The sequence below is a fragment of the Rhinolophus sinicus genome, linkage group LG04, assembly GCF_036562045.2.
Source record: "Rhinolophus sinicus isolate RSC01 linkage group LG04, ASM3656204v1, whole genome shotgun sequence".
Lineage (NCBI taxonomy): Eukaryota > Metazoa > Chordata > Mammalia > Chiroptera > Rhinolophidae > Rhinolophus > Rhinolophus sinicus.
Window position 1 is genome coordinate 13,004,662 of NC_133754.1, and position 14,809 is coordinate 13,019,470.

Sequence of the window (14,809 nt, forward strand, 5' to 3'; positions counted from 1 at the left end):
ACAGGCCATACCTGAATCTGATTGGCCTGGTGAGTACTGCCCCTCCACCCTGCTGACTCAGCAGGGAACCTGGCTAAACTCATGTGCACCACCTGAGGCACTTTCTCTGTGAGCAGACAGCCCCTCCCACATTGCATTCTTTCTTGGGAAACTATTGGAGTCCATGGACCCCCGGCAGACAGCGACTAGCCTCAGTGTTCTCTGAGACTTTTGCTGAGTCCCTCCAGGCTCAGCACTGGCACCAAACCAGAGTCTACATTAACCTGGTAACCACAACTCTTCCCACTCTTGTGACTCCCTGATACCCTGCCTCACCCAACTCACATACTGCATAAGGCTTTATCAGTGACTGAACCTTAAGGGAGTTGGCAGGTGGCAGCAGGGCTCTAGGTATATGGCTTTTTGCAGAGTTACCCTAGCACTGGTACAGTTGGCAGTTGTCCTCGGTTAGCAGCCTGGCCTCTCCCATGCACCTCTAGGTTTAGCACAGGCAGCAAATAACTGCAGATCACTTTGTAGCCCTACCAGGTAGGTCCCAGTCATAGAGAGTAACTGACCTATGTTTGCACTGGAGCCCCTCCTAAGAGTCTCCAGAACCAATTTACTTGGAGGCTGGTCTTCAAACCACTGAAGAGCACTGCCCAATTAGCCCCACTAGTAGTACACACACAGTTTAGTCTCGATGGGCATCAGAGCCCACTGGCGTGAATCCCCTCAGTATGGTAAGCCTCTCACACAGCAGCCCATAAGCTGTGGACATGGCCAAACCCACAGCATCAGCCTGAAGGTCGGTCCCACCCAGGGACATGCCAATTGTACAATAGGAGAGCACACACAACCCACACAAGGGACACTCCTGGAGCACCCAGCTCAAGTGACAAGGGAGACTGTGCCACTGGGCCTCACAGGACACCTACTATAAAAGGCCATGTGGCCAAGATTGGGAGACAGCAGATCTACTTAATACATAGAAACAAACACAGAGAGGCAGCCAACATGACAAAACAAAGAAATGCATCCCAAAGGAAAAAACAGGAGGAAAATCCTGAAAAAGAACTAAACGAAATGGAGGCAAGCAACCTACCAGATACGAAGTTCAAAACAATGATTATAGGGATGGTCAAGGAACTTAGTGAGAACTTCAACAAAGAGATAGCAAACATAAAAAAAGACCTAGAAACCACAGAAGATAACAAGTCAGAAGTGAAGGATACAATAACTGAAATAAAGAGTGAACTAGAAGGAATCACCAGCAGAATAGATGAAGCAGATGACTGAATCAGCAATACAGAGGACAAGGTAGCAGAAAACACCCAATCAGAACAGAAAAAAAAAAGAAAGAAACAGAAATGAGGATAGTTTAAAAGACCTCTGGGACAGCATCAAGCAGAAGTAGTATTACAAGGAATGTTAGAGGGGCTTCTTTGACATAGAAAAAGAAATCGAAATTATGAATAATAAAATGGCAACAGCTATAAACCTATTAACAATTAGTTTCAATGTAAATAGGTTACATGCTCCAATCAAAAGACACTGGACTGCATGGATAAGAAAACAAACCCCTTACATATGCTGCCTACAAAAGACTCACTTCAGATCACAAGACACACACAAACAGAAAATAAAGTGATGAAAATCATTCATAAAAATGGAATTTAAAAAAAAGCTGGGGTAGCAATATTTATATGAGACAAAATAGACTTTAAAACAAAAGCTATGAGAAGAAACAATGAAGGACCCAGTAATCCCACTTCAGGGTATTATCCGAAGAAACCCCAAATGCTACTTTGAGGGGACATGTTCATCAACATGTTCACTGCAGCATTGTTTACAATAGCCAAGATGTGGAGGCAGCCTGGATGTCCATCGATGGAAGAATGGATGAAGAAGAGATGGTACATATATACAATGGAATATTTCTCAGCCACAGAAGGGAATGTTTTGTTTTTTTTTTTTCATCCGCAGCAGCATGGATAGACCTGGAGGGTACTGTGCTGAGTGGGGAATATCAGAGAGAGAAAGACAGATGCAACGTGATTTTTCGAATATGTGGACTTTAAGAACAAAATTAACAAACAAAACAGAAACAAACTCACAGATACAGAGAACATTTTAATGGTTGCCAGATGGGAGGGGGCTTGGGAATGGGTGAAAAAGAGGAAGGGATTAAAAAGTACAACTTGGTTGTTACAAAGTAGTCATGGGGATGTAAGGTACAGCATAAGGAATATAGTCAATAATATTGTACTAGATTTGTTAGGGTGATATATGGGAGGGATTGAGGAGCAGGGTGAAAAGGTGAAAGGATTAAAAACTACAAATTGGTAGTTACAGAATAGTCATGGGAATGTAAAGTAAAGCATAGGGAATATAGTCAACAATATGGTAATAACTATGTATAGTGCTAAGTGGGGCCAGACTAGTCAGGGGATCATTCTTAAATTACATAAAGGTCTACCCACTATGCTGTCCACCTGAAATTAATATGAAATAATGTCGAATGTCACTGTAACTGATAAATTTAAAGGGGGGTAGGTGAAGGAGAATAAGAGTTCCAATTTTTCAGGTATAAAACCAATAAGTCATAGGGATGTAATGTTCAGCATAGGGAATATAGTCAATAATATTGTGATAGCATGGTACAGTGTCAGATGGTGGCTGGACTTATGGTGATCACTTCTTTAGGTATATAAATGTTGAACTATGTGTACCCCTGAAATTAATATAATATTGGATGTTGGCTATATTTTTAATAAAAAACTTAAAATAAAGGAAAAAAGAAACACACACAGGAAAGAATGAAGAAAAAATAGACACTCTCTGGTGAAGGAAACTAAGACAATTTGTGGCATGCAGACCTGTCTTTCAAAAATAGCTGTAGGAAGCTCTCCAAAAAGAAAGAAAATGGTACCCAAAGAAGGATGGGACCTTTAAAAATGAGAGAAACACATCAGAATGGGTAAAAATTGACATAAAACATAATAAGCAATCTTTCAATTTATGAGTTTCTTTAATCATATTTTACAGATGAAGTAAAAAAAAATTAACATGCTGATATGGTGCTCAATGTATGTAGAAGAAACAAACATTTGTTACAATTATATTTAAAAGTCAAGAAGGTAAAGGTACCTAAGTGGACGTAAGGTTTCTACATCTATACTAACAGATTGCTGTTAGACAACCATAAAGATATAAAGGAAAATACCATGAGGGTATAAAAACAAACAAAGTCTCATCAAGATTTTTTATACACATGTATAAGCTTATTCTAAAATTTACATAGAAAAGAAAAGGCTCTAGAACAACAAAAATAATTTAGAAAGAGAAGAATAAAAGAAGAGGAATGACTCTTACTGATATTCAGGGCAATGTACTAACAGAGGGACAGACATAAATCAATGGGGTAGAATATAGAACCCAAAAATAGACCAACATAAATGTGTCCAATTTATTTTTAACAAGGGAGCAAAAGCAATTCAATTGAAGAGAACTAGCTTTCTCAAACAATGGTTGTAGAGTAATTAGAGTAATTACACATTCACAGGAAGAAAAAAAGAAAAAAAAGATTTGACCTATGTCTCACATCTTATACAGAAACAAATTCAAAGTGAATCACGGAGTTAAATGTAAACATAAAATTATAAAACTTTTAGAAAAATATAAGAGAACATTGTTGGTACCTGGGGCAATGTAAAAAGTTCTTTCTTAGAATTGGCATTGAATGTGATGTATAAAAGAAAAAAAAGATAAATTGTAATTCCTCAAAATTAAAATGAGAGGAATAGCAGCAAACTATTAGCTATTTCTTTTAAGATTCAACCTCAATAGCTATACTGCAAAAAAACAAAAACAAAAAAAAAGAAAATTTTGCAAGTTCAAAGACATTATTTGTTTGTTAATATAGGTACAAAAGTGTGAATCACCACATGATTGAAAATGTTCGAAAAAAATACAGTAGCTCTGTTGAAATAAGGAAATATGGCATGGTCAAAGAAAGCAGAAGAGAATGATTAGAAACCATGCCAACACATTATCCAATAGATCTTATCTCAGCCTATTTAATGTAGCTTTGAATTGATTCATATGTAATTTCCAGTGTTGGTGATGATTATTTTGTGTTCATGTAACTCTTTTTCAAAGAAGGCAGAGCTCTTAAGATTTCACCTAAGTCAGTCATCAGAATCAGTGCATGTTTACATATGCTCTGAAAGTGGCTTCTCTAAAATATTATTAAACCATGAGTCCTCTACCATCTTGGATGAATCTGGTAGTCAATGTGATTCACAGGGGAAAAAAAAGGATACTGTTTCCTTGCCAGAAACTGCTCTCTTGTTTATGAGGTGGTGTAAAACCCTTGTAGGAGGGAAAAGTCTCATTCTCACAAAATTGATTGGTGAAAAAAATTGGAAAAAAAAATATTATCAAAGATACACTTATCGATGTTGACAAGGCACCTATCATTTATCCTTAGAAACTTTGCAGCTAATTAATATAACTTGGTCAAAGAAACCAGTAAATAAGTTCAGATTTCTCATTCTTCTCCGGAATCATAAAACCATAATAGATCTTTATAACTATGTAGTGTTCCACGAGAGTTTTCTTTCTTTTTAGAAAGAATACATTCACTGTGGTCACACAGTATACTATGAGCTCTTAGGAAAAACTGTGGTGAAAATTTAATAGCAACATGTTATTATTGTGATCATTATATTTATTCTGAAGTTCTTAAGTAAAGGATTGTAGAAAGCACATCTGATGGAACATTTACTCCTCTAGCAATTTTACTGGAACACTAGGTCTCTTCAAAAAGGCCCTTAAAAATGCAACTTATGAAAAGATGAGTTCAAGGAAATGTTATTCTTCTGGAATACATTTCTTCAAGTTGCCATTTTATAAGTAAATTAGTTTTACTCACTTGCTCTTTCCCCTTTTATTATACATGAAGTACTGTAAACCTTTATGCTAATGACCACCAGTTACACAGATGACAAAATGAGAGACCATTATGTGACAAACAAAGAGCAGGAGTAGCTGGCAAATAATGTCGGCCATTATACTATATTTGCTGTTCCCAAAGTGTGACCTCTTAAGATAACCTTTGGAAATATGTTATCATTTGGGAGGTTAATTACACGCTAAAAGGAATCTCTGGCAGAAAACACGATTTTTGCACTACAGCTTTTATGTTGCAAAAATCTTGCAAGTATTTTAAATTCAAGTTGAAATTACACAGGGCTGTGATTTACCTTTATCATTTGTTGAATTCTACCTTTATCATTTGTTGAATTCTACAAAATAATGTATTTTCAATATGGCAGAGGCATCACTTTTTTGCATTTTCTGAGACATTTTCAGTTCTATCAATTTGCCATTAATGGCCAATTCTTAGATACAGTAATTTACCCAAGAAACATTGCTGCATTTTCTTGACTATGCATTCATAAACTTCCTCTACAATGCACATGTTTGCCCTCTCGTACACACCACAACACTGTGCTATCACAAAATGATATTAAGCTTAGCAAAATACAGCATGTTAAACAAAATAACACATTTAGTATCATTAATATCAGTAGGTGCAGTGATAGGAAAGAAAGAGAAGGAAAAATCTTATGCAGAAAAAAAAAAAAAGCATATGCTCTAAACAAGATATTTCTATTACTACTAGGGAGGTGATTTTAAATGTTTTAAAAGACCAAAAGCAAGGGATCAAGATGAGGACATGGTGACTTAAAAATCATTGACTTTAATTTCTACTCTGCTGTCAGGTCAAGATCTGACTTGACACCAAATAGCTCTACCAGTACTTCCAGTATTGAGTACAATTACTCAAGATATTTTGGGAAAAGAGTGGTGTTTGTCTTTGCAAAAAACTAGGTGGGTCCTTTCTTTGCCTACTGAGAAAAACCAGAATCCAAGATCTTGGCTAGTCTCAAAAATGCGTCAATTCAAATGTGCATGCTTTAGGCATGGAAAATAAAACATCAAAGTTTGAATGATTAATATTTCACAGATTTAAGAACAGAGTAAACAAAATTAAGGAAACCGGAGCAGAAATCATTTATTTGTTATGGAGATGACATGCTATTATCACCTGTTACATAAACACACAAAACAGAATCAGAATTCCAACCTCCCTAAATGTTCAGGTCCCAATATGCCAGGGACAGAAGAAATGATAGTAATGTATCACCATGACTGGAGATAATTTACATGTTTCATAAAATCTGTAAATAGTACATGTAGTTTTATGTGTACGTAGTAGTATATACAACAGTGAAAAGCAGTGCAAGTCTCTTTCACATAAACAGGGCAAATACTAATTTAATGAAATTTAATCAGAAAAAGTCGAGAAACCTATGATTTCACTGATATGTGGGATATAAAACGGAAAACAACAAAGGAACAAGACAAACAAACAAATAAACAAAAACTCATAGACACAGACAATGGTTGAGTGGTTACCAGAGGATAAGGGGGGTGGGGGATGGTAAATGAGGGTGAAAGGGATCAAATATATGGTGATGAAAGGAGAACTGACTCTGGGTGATGAACACACAATGTGATACATAGATGATGTATTACAGAATTGTACACTTGAAATCTACGTAATTTTGCTAACACTGTCACCCCAATAAAATTTCATTAAAAAAATCATATTTAGTGATCTCAAAATTAAAGTTCAACCTCTTTTGGAAGAGGGAATGAAAGAAAAAAATGAACACTCAAGAGGGAATTCAGACATTGAATTTGCCTTCATTATCTTTAAAACATATCTAACTGAGGAGCTAATGGACTTATTTATATCCTAAAAAAATAAAATAAAAATACCAAGACTAAATTAATGCAGAATGACTCAGTTGATAAACAGATCTTCCCCACAACATCAGATATATTCTGTCAATCCTTCACATGGATTTATTAAAATGAACCATCAAGGTAAACTGAAAGTTCTAAGAATCCAGCTTGTAATAAAAAGCCTTGACGGTGTAACTTATTAGGGTGTTTCATACAAATAGTAAAATGAGTTTTCCCTTCATTTCTTTCTTACAATGAGCTTATTTAGTGCTTTTTTTGTTTAAAACACTGTGCTGGCACTGGTTGTGAAATTTCTTCCTTCTTTGAGAAAGAAGTGACATAGAAAAGTTAACAAGAGATTAAAGCACAAATGTAATAAGTGTTATGATAAGGGCAGTACAGATTTTAGGAGTCATAGATGGATATCCAAGGTAACATCTATGCTCCAATCTGAAAGATGGGTCGGTGTTACACAAATGGTAAGGATAAGCGTGTTTGTTTGTTTGTTTGTTTGTTAATTAAAGGGAAGATAATGTATAATGGGCTGTTAGAAACAGAGAGTTCCTAACTCAACAAGTTCTTAATACGAAGGGGCGTAAAGAAGTAGGACAATCTAGGAAGGTAAGGATCTAGGCCTTGTAATTCATTATGGAATCTCAGATATTTTCCTAAAAGCAATGAGGGGCCACTGCAGTTTCATAAGCAGTGGAGTGATATGATGAGATTTTGTTATTGTTGTTGAAAGTAATCCTTTATGCTGTGTGAGATATGGATTGGAAAGGTGAAAATAAATTACATATTAGTAATATTACAATAGTTTAGGTGAGTGGTAAATGATGTTTATCTTTGGAAAAGGACAGTGGAGAATAAGGAAAAAGAATGGATTTGAGTCATACTTTGGAGGTATACTTGGAATGAGTCTGTGATTATTTTCAAGGAGGGTATGAGGTGAGACAATTCAAGAGTAATGCCCAGGTTTATTGTCTGAGAAGCATTATAGATATTAAACAGCCACTGTGAATTAATCTTAGTAACTATAAATGCATTGTGAAAATATATGTGCTGAATATCAGAATTTTATGTCAATTAGATTCAGAACGTTCTTCACAAATAAATAGACATTTTTATTTAACATTTAACACAAATTGGCTACAAAATACACACACACACACACACACACACACCAATCCACACATGCTCACACAAACACATTTACATACACAGATAAAGTCATCTCTAAAAGGACAATAGGAAATTATCCTTTGCAACTGGTATAAAAAAAGAAAAAATATTTTTCTCTCTCCTAACAAATTTATTCAGATGACATACACCTGTATTTGTAAATATAGTTAGATTTTATTTTGACTTTGAATTCACTCTTAGAAACAGTTTTTCTAAGATTTTTCTAAGAATAAACAAATAGAAGATTTATTCTCAATTATAAATTAACAGCTACCGTTCTTTTTTTCAATAAAGTTCATTTTTATGAGAGTTTTTGGATTTTCTACATTTACAAGGATATTATCTGAGAAGAGTTAGCTTTAGTTCTACCTTCTCAATCAGTATATCTTTTATTTCTTATTCCTGTCTTATTGCATAGCTAGGACTTCAAGTATGATGTTAAACAGCAGTGGAGAGAGGGGGCATCCTTGCCTTGTACGTTATGTTAGTGGCTTCAAGTTTCTAACTGTTAAGTATGATGTTAGCTCTAGGTTTTCTGTAGGTATTCTTTACCAAGTTGAGAAAGTTCCTCTATATTCCTAGTCTACTGAGTGTTTTTATAATGAATGGATGCTAGATTAAGTCAACCATTTTTTTCTGCTTCTATTTATATGATCATATAATTGTTCTTCTTTAGCTTCTGGATGTGATACATTACATTCATTTATTTTTAAATGTTGAACCAGACTTGTAACTGGGATAAATCCCACATGGTTTTAGTGTATAATGCTTTTTATGCATTGTTGGATTTGATTTGCTGTTTTGTTGAGGACTTTTGCATTCATATTCATGAGAGATATTGACCTGTAGTTTTCTTTTCTTATAATGTCTTTGTCTGGTTATGGTATGGTATTAGGGCAATGACGGTCTCACAGAATGAATTAGGAAGTATGTTCTCTACTTGTGTGTTTTGAAGGAGATTGTAAAGAATTGGTGGAATTTGTTTCTTAAATGTTTGATAGAATTCAACACTGAACAAATCTGAGTCTGATATATTCTGTTTTAGAAGTTTATTAATTTTTGATTCGATTTCTTTTCTTTCTGATATTAGTGATTTATGTGTGCTCTCTTTTATTCTTAGTTAGCTTGGTAGAGGTTTACTGATTTATTTTGATCTTTTAGTTTGGTTGATTTTTCTCAGTATATTTCTTACTTTCAATTTCATTAATATCTGCTCTAATTTGTATTATTTCTTTTCTTCTGCTTAATTTGCTCCTCTTTTTTACTTATTGTTTTAGTTTCCTAAGGCAGAAGCTTAAATGATTGATTTTAGAATTTTCTTCTTTTAGTATACTTATTCACTGCTTTAAATTTCCCTCTAAGCACTGCTTTCATTGTATCCTACCATCTTTTGTTTTTACATGACATCCCATTGCACTTATCATATCATGTAGCAAGTGTAATGGTCAGATCATGTGTCTGTGTCCTCCATTAAATTACAAACTGCTGTAGGGCAGGAGGTTGCCTCATTCACCTGTGCATTTTCTGTATCAGACATAGCTCTTGCTACTAATAGGTATTCGACATAGAAATGTCGAACTAAATGCAATTGGATAAATTATGGTATGCTTTTTCTTTTTAAAATAATTAGAGATTCATATTTTTACTTAAAAACTACAAGTAATACAGAAAAAAACCTTTCAGATCCTCGAATAAATTAGTAGAAAATATCACATAGAGTCTTAAAACAGGAACGCAACTTAGAAGTCATCTATTCCAACCATCGCTCAGTGTAGTTAGGTGCCACTTAAGGACAGGGATATGTGCTGAGTCATGTGCCCTTAGGTGATGTCATCTTTGTGAGAGCATAGAGTGCACTTGTACAAACTTACAATAGATAGTATAGTCAACTACACACCTAGGCTACATGTATAGCCGTTTGCTCTGTAGGTAAGAAAACATAATTTTCCCTCTACCTTTCTGAGTTCTTCTCTGAGACGTCCTTAAAATTAAAGCGAAATTAACAGGAGAAAAACAAATAAACTTTAATAATATGTATACTTCCTCAATAAGAAACCAGAGGTCCTTATGATTCATTAAATTAAGTTTTAAATCCTAGCTCTAGAAATCATATTCCCTTCTCTCCATACACTCCTCAGAGACCTAGCCTTTTCCCTGGGACAGTCAGCAACCCCCAAGGCAGCAGAAGACAGTAGCCTGGACCTGACTGATGGTCACACCGTCCAGACCGCCGACAGGCTAAAGATAACATCTTGACCTAAGTCATGATTCAGCTCCTGGGCCCTAAGGTGGCCCAACCCCTTGGCTACTTTCCCATGAGATGATAAAAGGATTCTGGAAAAGACTTTAGAACTGTCCTCAAGACCTGAAGAAATGATTCATTACCCTTACCTCACCTCTGACCATTCAGGTCCCAACACGACCCCGAGCCCCTAATCCATGGTATTTTGTGATTTTACCAATACAATCTGTAACCTACACACCATCAAGGAACCAGGCCTTTGAGTACTACCTTACCTGTGTCTTCAGGTTGGGTGCCAGTTTCCTAAATAAATCTTTACTTTCTTTGCTACAAACCCTTGTCCATGTCTTGTTTGGCTTTCATGCACACAGGCAAATTAACCCCTTTAGTTCAGTAACATATACATGGAAAAGACCCAGAAAAACTGAATAATACATTACAATTGCTGAAGCCACCACCTTATATACCATTTTCAGCTGAAGACAAAAGAAGATGTTGGGGGTGCAGGGAGTTAATTTTGGGAGGTTACTGGAAAAACACAGTGACAAGGGTAAGGTTGTCAAGCATATTCACGTTAAGTCATTGTCTTCTGTATTGATAAAAATTCTAGAGATAAGGTCATCCACCTCATCCTAGTACAGGGAAGAAGACAGACTTACAAATGGGGATTTCCCTTAAGAACGTAAGTGTATTTTACGAAGAGTAATTTCACAGCTTCTCCTATGTCTGCTGTTTATTAAAATTAACCAGCTTAGAAATAATCATCACAGAAAACACATTGTTTGGAGTAACAAATTCTGTACCACAGTATACGCGGGTCATAGTTCAACAAAACATCATTATGCCGCACATGACTGTACACAAATCTGTCTACAGTATTTTGATTGATAATCTTTGAGCTTTCTAACTTCTTTGTTGCCTTTTCTAGCAATGGGGACAATAACAGGTAGCCTCATATACTGCTGGAAATTCAAAACCTCCCCATGTAAATTCTATCCAGAAGTATAATTTAGTTTTCTACTCTCTTTCACACTAGTGACCCATTTACACTCAAATTGTCAGATTTTTATAGCTACTGACATATAATCAACTAAAACTCCCATGTTTGCTAGTTAATACAAGCACGATATATTCCAAATCCAAATATAAACAAGTGTGTGTGTGTGTGTATGTATGTGTTTTCAATGAATTCACACATATGCCTAAGAAACATTTCTGCTGTCTGTCATAAAACATTAAATATGCCTCTCTCTTTTGTAAAATTTAAAAAAGGCATAATTTAAGTAGTCCCTTCATAAATTAGTATTAGAGCTGTACGTAGTGTTTCCTTAGGCACTCATTATTTCTCCTTTATATCTAGGCCACTGCAATACAAAGCTTGCTGGGAAAACATGGGTAGGTAAACAAACGTTATGAAGATATACTCTGATCTTGGTATCATCAAGTAATTTCTCTCAGCATGTCCATCTTCTGATTTTTAAGGGAAAATGTTTTTTAAAAAGTCTTTGTTGGAAATGTCAAATATTGCTAGAAAAACAATTACGTCTTCTGTGTATGGGTGAAAGCCTTCAGAAAGAAATAATAAAAAGGTTAAGGAAACAGGCAAAGATACTTGAGGTATAGTTCTCAAAGAATGAGAAAGCGAAGTACAATAGCATGATATGAATAAACGTAAATCCTGCTGGGGCTAAGACGTTAAAAGTCCAAGTTCTCACATTACAGAAGAGAAACTGATGCTCACAGAGATCCAATGTCACAGAAATTATTAATGGCAATCTCTTGATTTCAAATTTATTTTTTTATTATACCATGGTTCCTCATTTTGTTTTTGTGTGTAGTCAGCCTATATAAATGTGAAATACAAGTAAGTCGAAAGGATATAAGGAAATAAGCACCAATGCCTAACTAATGATTGATAAAAGCCTATCACTCCCAAATTTGTACATAGACTTTTATTTCTATATAAATGTTAAATGGTAATAGTGCGTTAAAAATATTTATCCTAGGCTATCTGCAATAAGGAAGTCTTGATATAGCATAAGTAAATGTGGATAAATATTAAGCATATCCTTGTAACTACCTGTTATGTTTCACAGTGTAAGCAGAAGCTTTCTTTTATATTTTAAGTGCCTGTATTTAATCTCTGTACTGTTTAATTTTACATTTAGATTCTTTCAAGCTCAATTTTATGACTTAAAATGTTTCGTAGCTTAATATTCCACTTGTCATTATGAACAGTGGAAAACCAATTGAAGTAATGGTAAAAACAAACAAATGAAAAAAAAAGAATACAAAAGTCCCATCTGCTGAAGACAAATTTTATCTTACTGTAAGTTACGATGGTAGACAGGTTCACAAATGTAAAGGAATAAAATAGTATATAAATTATGTGCCAAATTCTCATCCCATGGGATTTGTTGGCAACTGGGTATAAGAATAAGCTAGACTAGATAGAAAACACGTTATTTAAGAAATTAGAGGGTACGACGGTTCATGAATTATTATATTTCTTCATTAACAATTACAGAGTCTGCATATTAGCTGAAGCTAGCTAGAAGATGATTATAGAGCACGCGGAGAAAATTCAGGTGATGAATAACAATAAGCACAAAGGTTATAATAACAAAATGATGGCTGGTGACTTCAGCATTTTTAGTTTGCTATTGTATTCTGTTTAAAAGCTTTTATTAGATAATGTGCTTCCGAGATGAAAAAATAAGGTATGTAGGTGGCAGGGAGGACATTAAGAGAAAATTCTCCAGAGAGGAAGGAACATTGACAACCTTTGAAGAACCAGAAAATATCATCTTAAAAAAAAAAAAAATAATTGATGACATTAGAATTACTTAGCCTGGAATGAACATGCTAAAGATGACAATAACTTTCTTCAGGCACAGAAAAGATTTCTGTAAAGAGATATTGTATATGCACTTCAAATAAATCTAAACCTCCTCATTGGATAAATTGTTGATGGTCAGAAATGTGATAAAATGACTGTAGCAAAGTCATTATCAGAACATAATAAATGTAAAAGAGTACCTGTTCGTGAGTGACTGAGAACACAAAAGTTTTTTGTGATCTCAATTACTCCAGATGTATGAACTTGGGCAAATCACTTAACTTCCTAGAGTGTTCTTACCAATAAATTAAAAGTATTGACTCAATGTAGCTTAAGGTAAGTTCTGATTCTAAAATGACATTCTTCTGATCTGATGGACTTTATCATTATATGCCATCACGATGTTGTAAGTTCCATAATCAGAGTGATAAGAGCTAAATATGAGATGACCTAAACTTTTAATATGCATTGTTCTGCATATGTTTAATAAATATTGAGTACGTAATAATCCAAATACCAAAATTAGATTAGAGATAATATGACCAAATATAGCTCTTGCATTACTCCATAATCTAGAATTAAGCAGTGAAAACTGGTTCCTTACACATTTATCCATACCCTTGATCAAGCATATATAGTTTGCTCCACAGAATTCTGCATATTAGCTGATGATAGCTAGAAGATGATTATAAAACATTCTGAGAACATCAAAGTGATGCATAACAATAGGCATAAAGGTTATGATAATAACAAAATAGATCCTCACACGAGTTACATCCTTTTTAATGTGACTTCTAAAAGACATTTGGTAAATTAAATTTAATGTGAAATGCAAATAAAAGAAATGGCCACACATACACACACACAAACGCACATGTACGTTTAGGAACGTATTTTACATAGCCTTTTCTCTCTAATTATCACCATAGAGAATGGTAGAATAAAACTGAGTGAAGCATTATATTCTGGAATCTGCCACATAAAAAGTGAGATCTGTATTTGAGTCTATTTTCTTTAGTATTTTGCTTCTGCTATATGGAATTAGGGGGGTTTATATCCTTTTATCACTCTATATTTCTCTAGTACTTAAAAAAAGAAACAATCTGTAATACTTGTTTGTCTTCAAATTTTCTTTCCTTTCTCTTAGTTTATATGAAGGATTTACGTTATTGCGATAATCATCAAAAGCCAGGATGTCATATAAAATCTGAATCCATCTGGATACTTTCAGTACTCTGGGCACAAATCATAAATTCAAAAAATTATGATCTCCCAGACTTATTAGGGCTGACCACCACTCTTTCCGGCCATCCTGAAACATGCCTCTCTTGCTATAGAATGGCGTTGTAATGCAGGATGAAATTGCTATTATCTTTTCAATTACTTACCAAAATTATGTATAAAAATGTACAGTTTTGAGCAAAGATTTGAAAGACACCATAATATCAAACTAATCTCATAGATTCTGTGAGCGAGGTAGGTCACTGTTATATCATGAACTAAAATAGGTCCCCATTTTTAAGTAGCAACATGGTACTGACTTAAATGGCTCCAACACTAGGCATGATTATAACAACAGTAACAGCAACAACAGGGGAAAACCTGATCTCTAAGCCACCAGCAGAAAGAAGTTAATATAGGAATTCAGTCAGAGGTCGTAGGAATTCAGCATTGTCAATCCCATGTACACTGAAGGGTTTGGGTATTTCACTACAAGTGAATGGATTATCTATTTGGCTGATGATGCT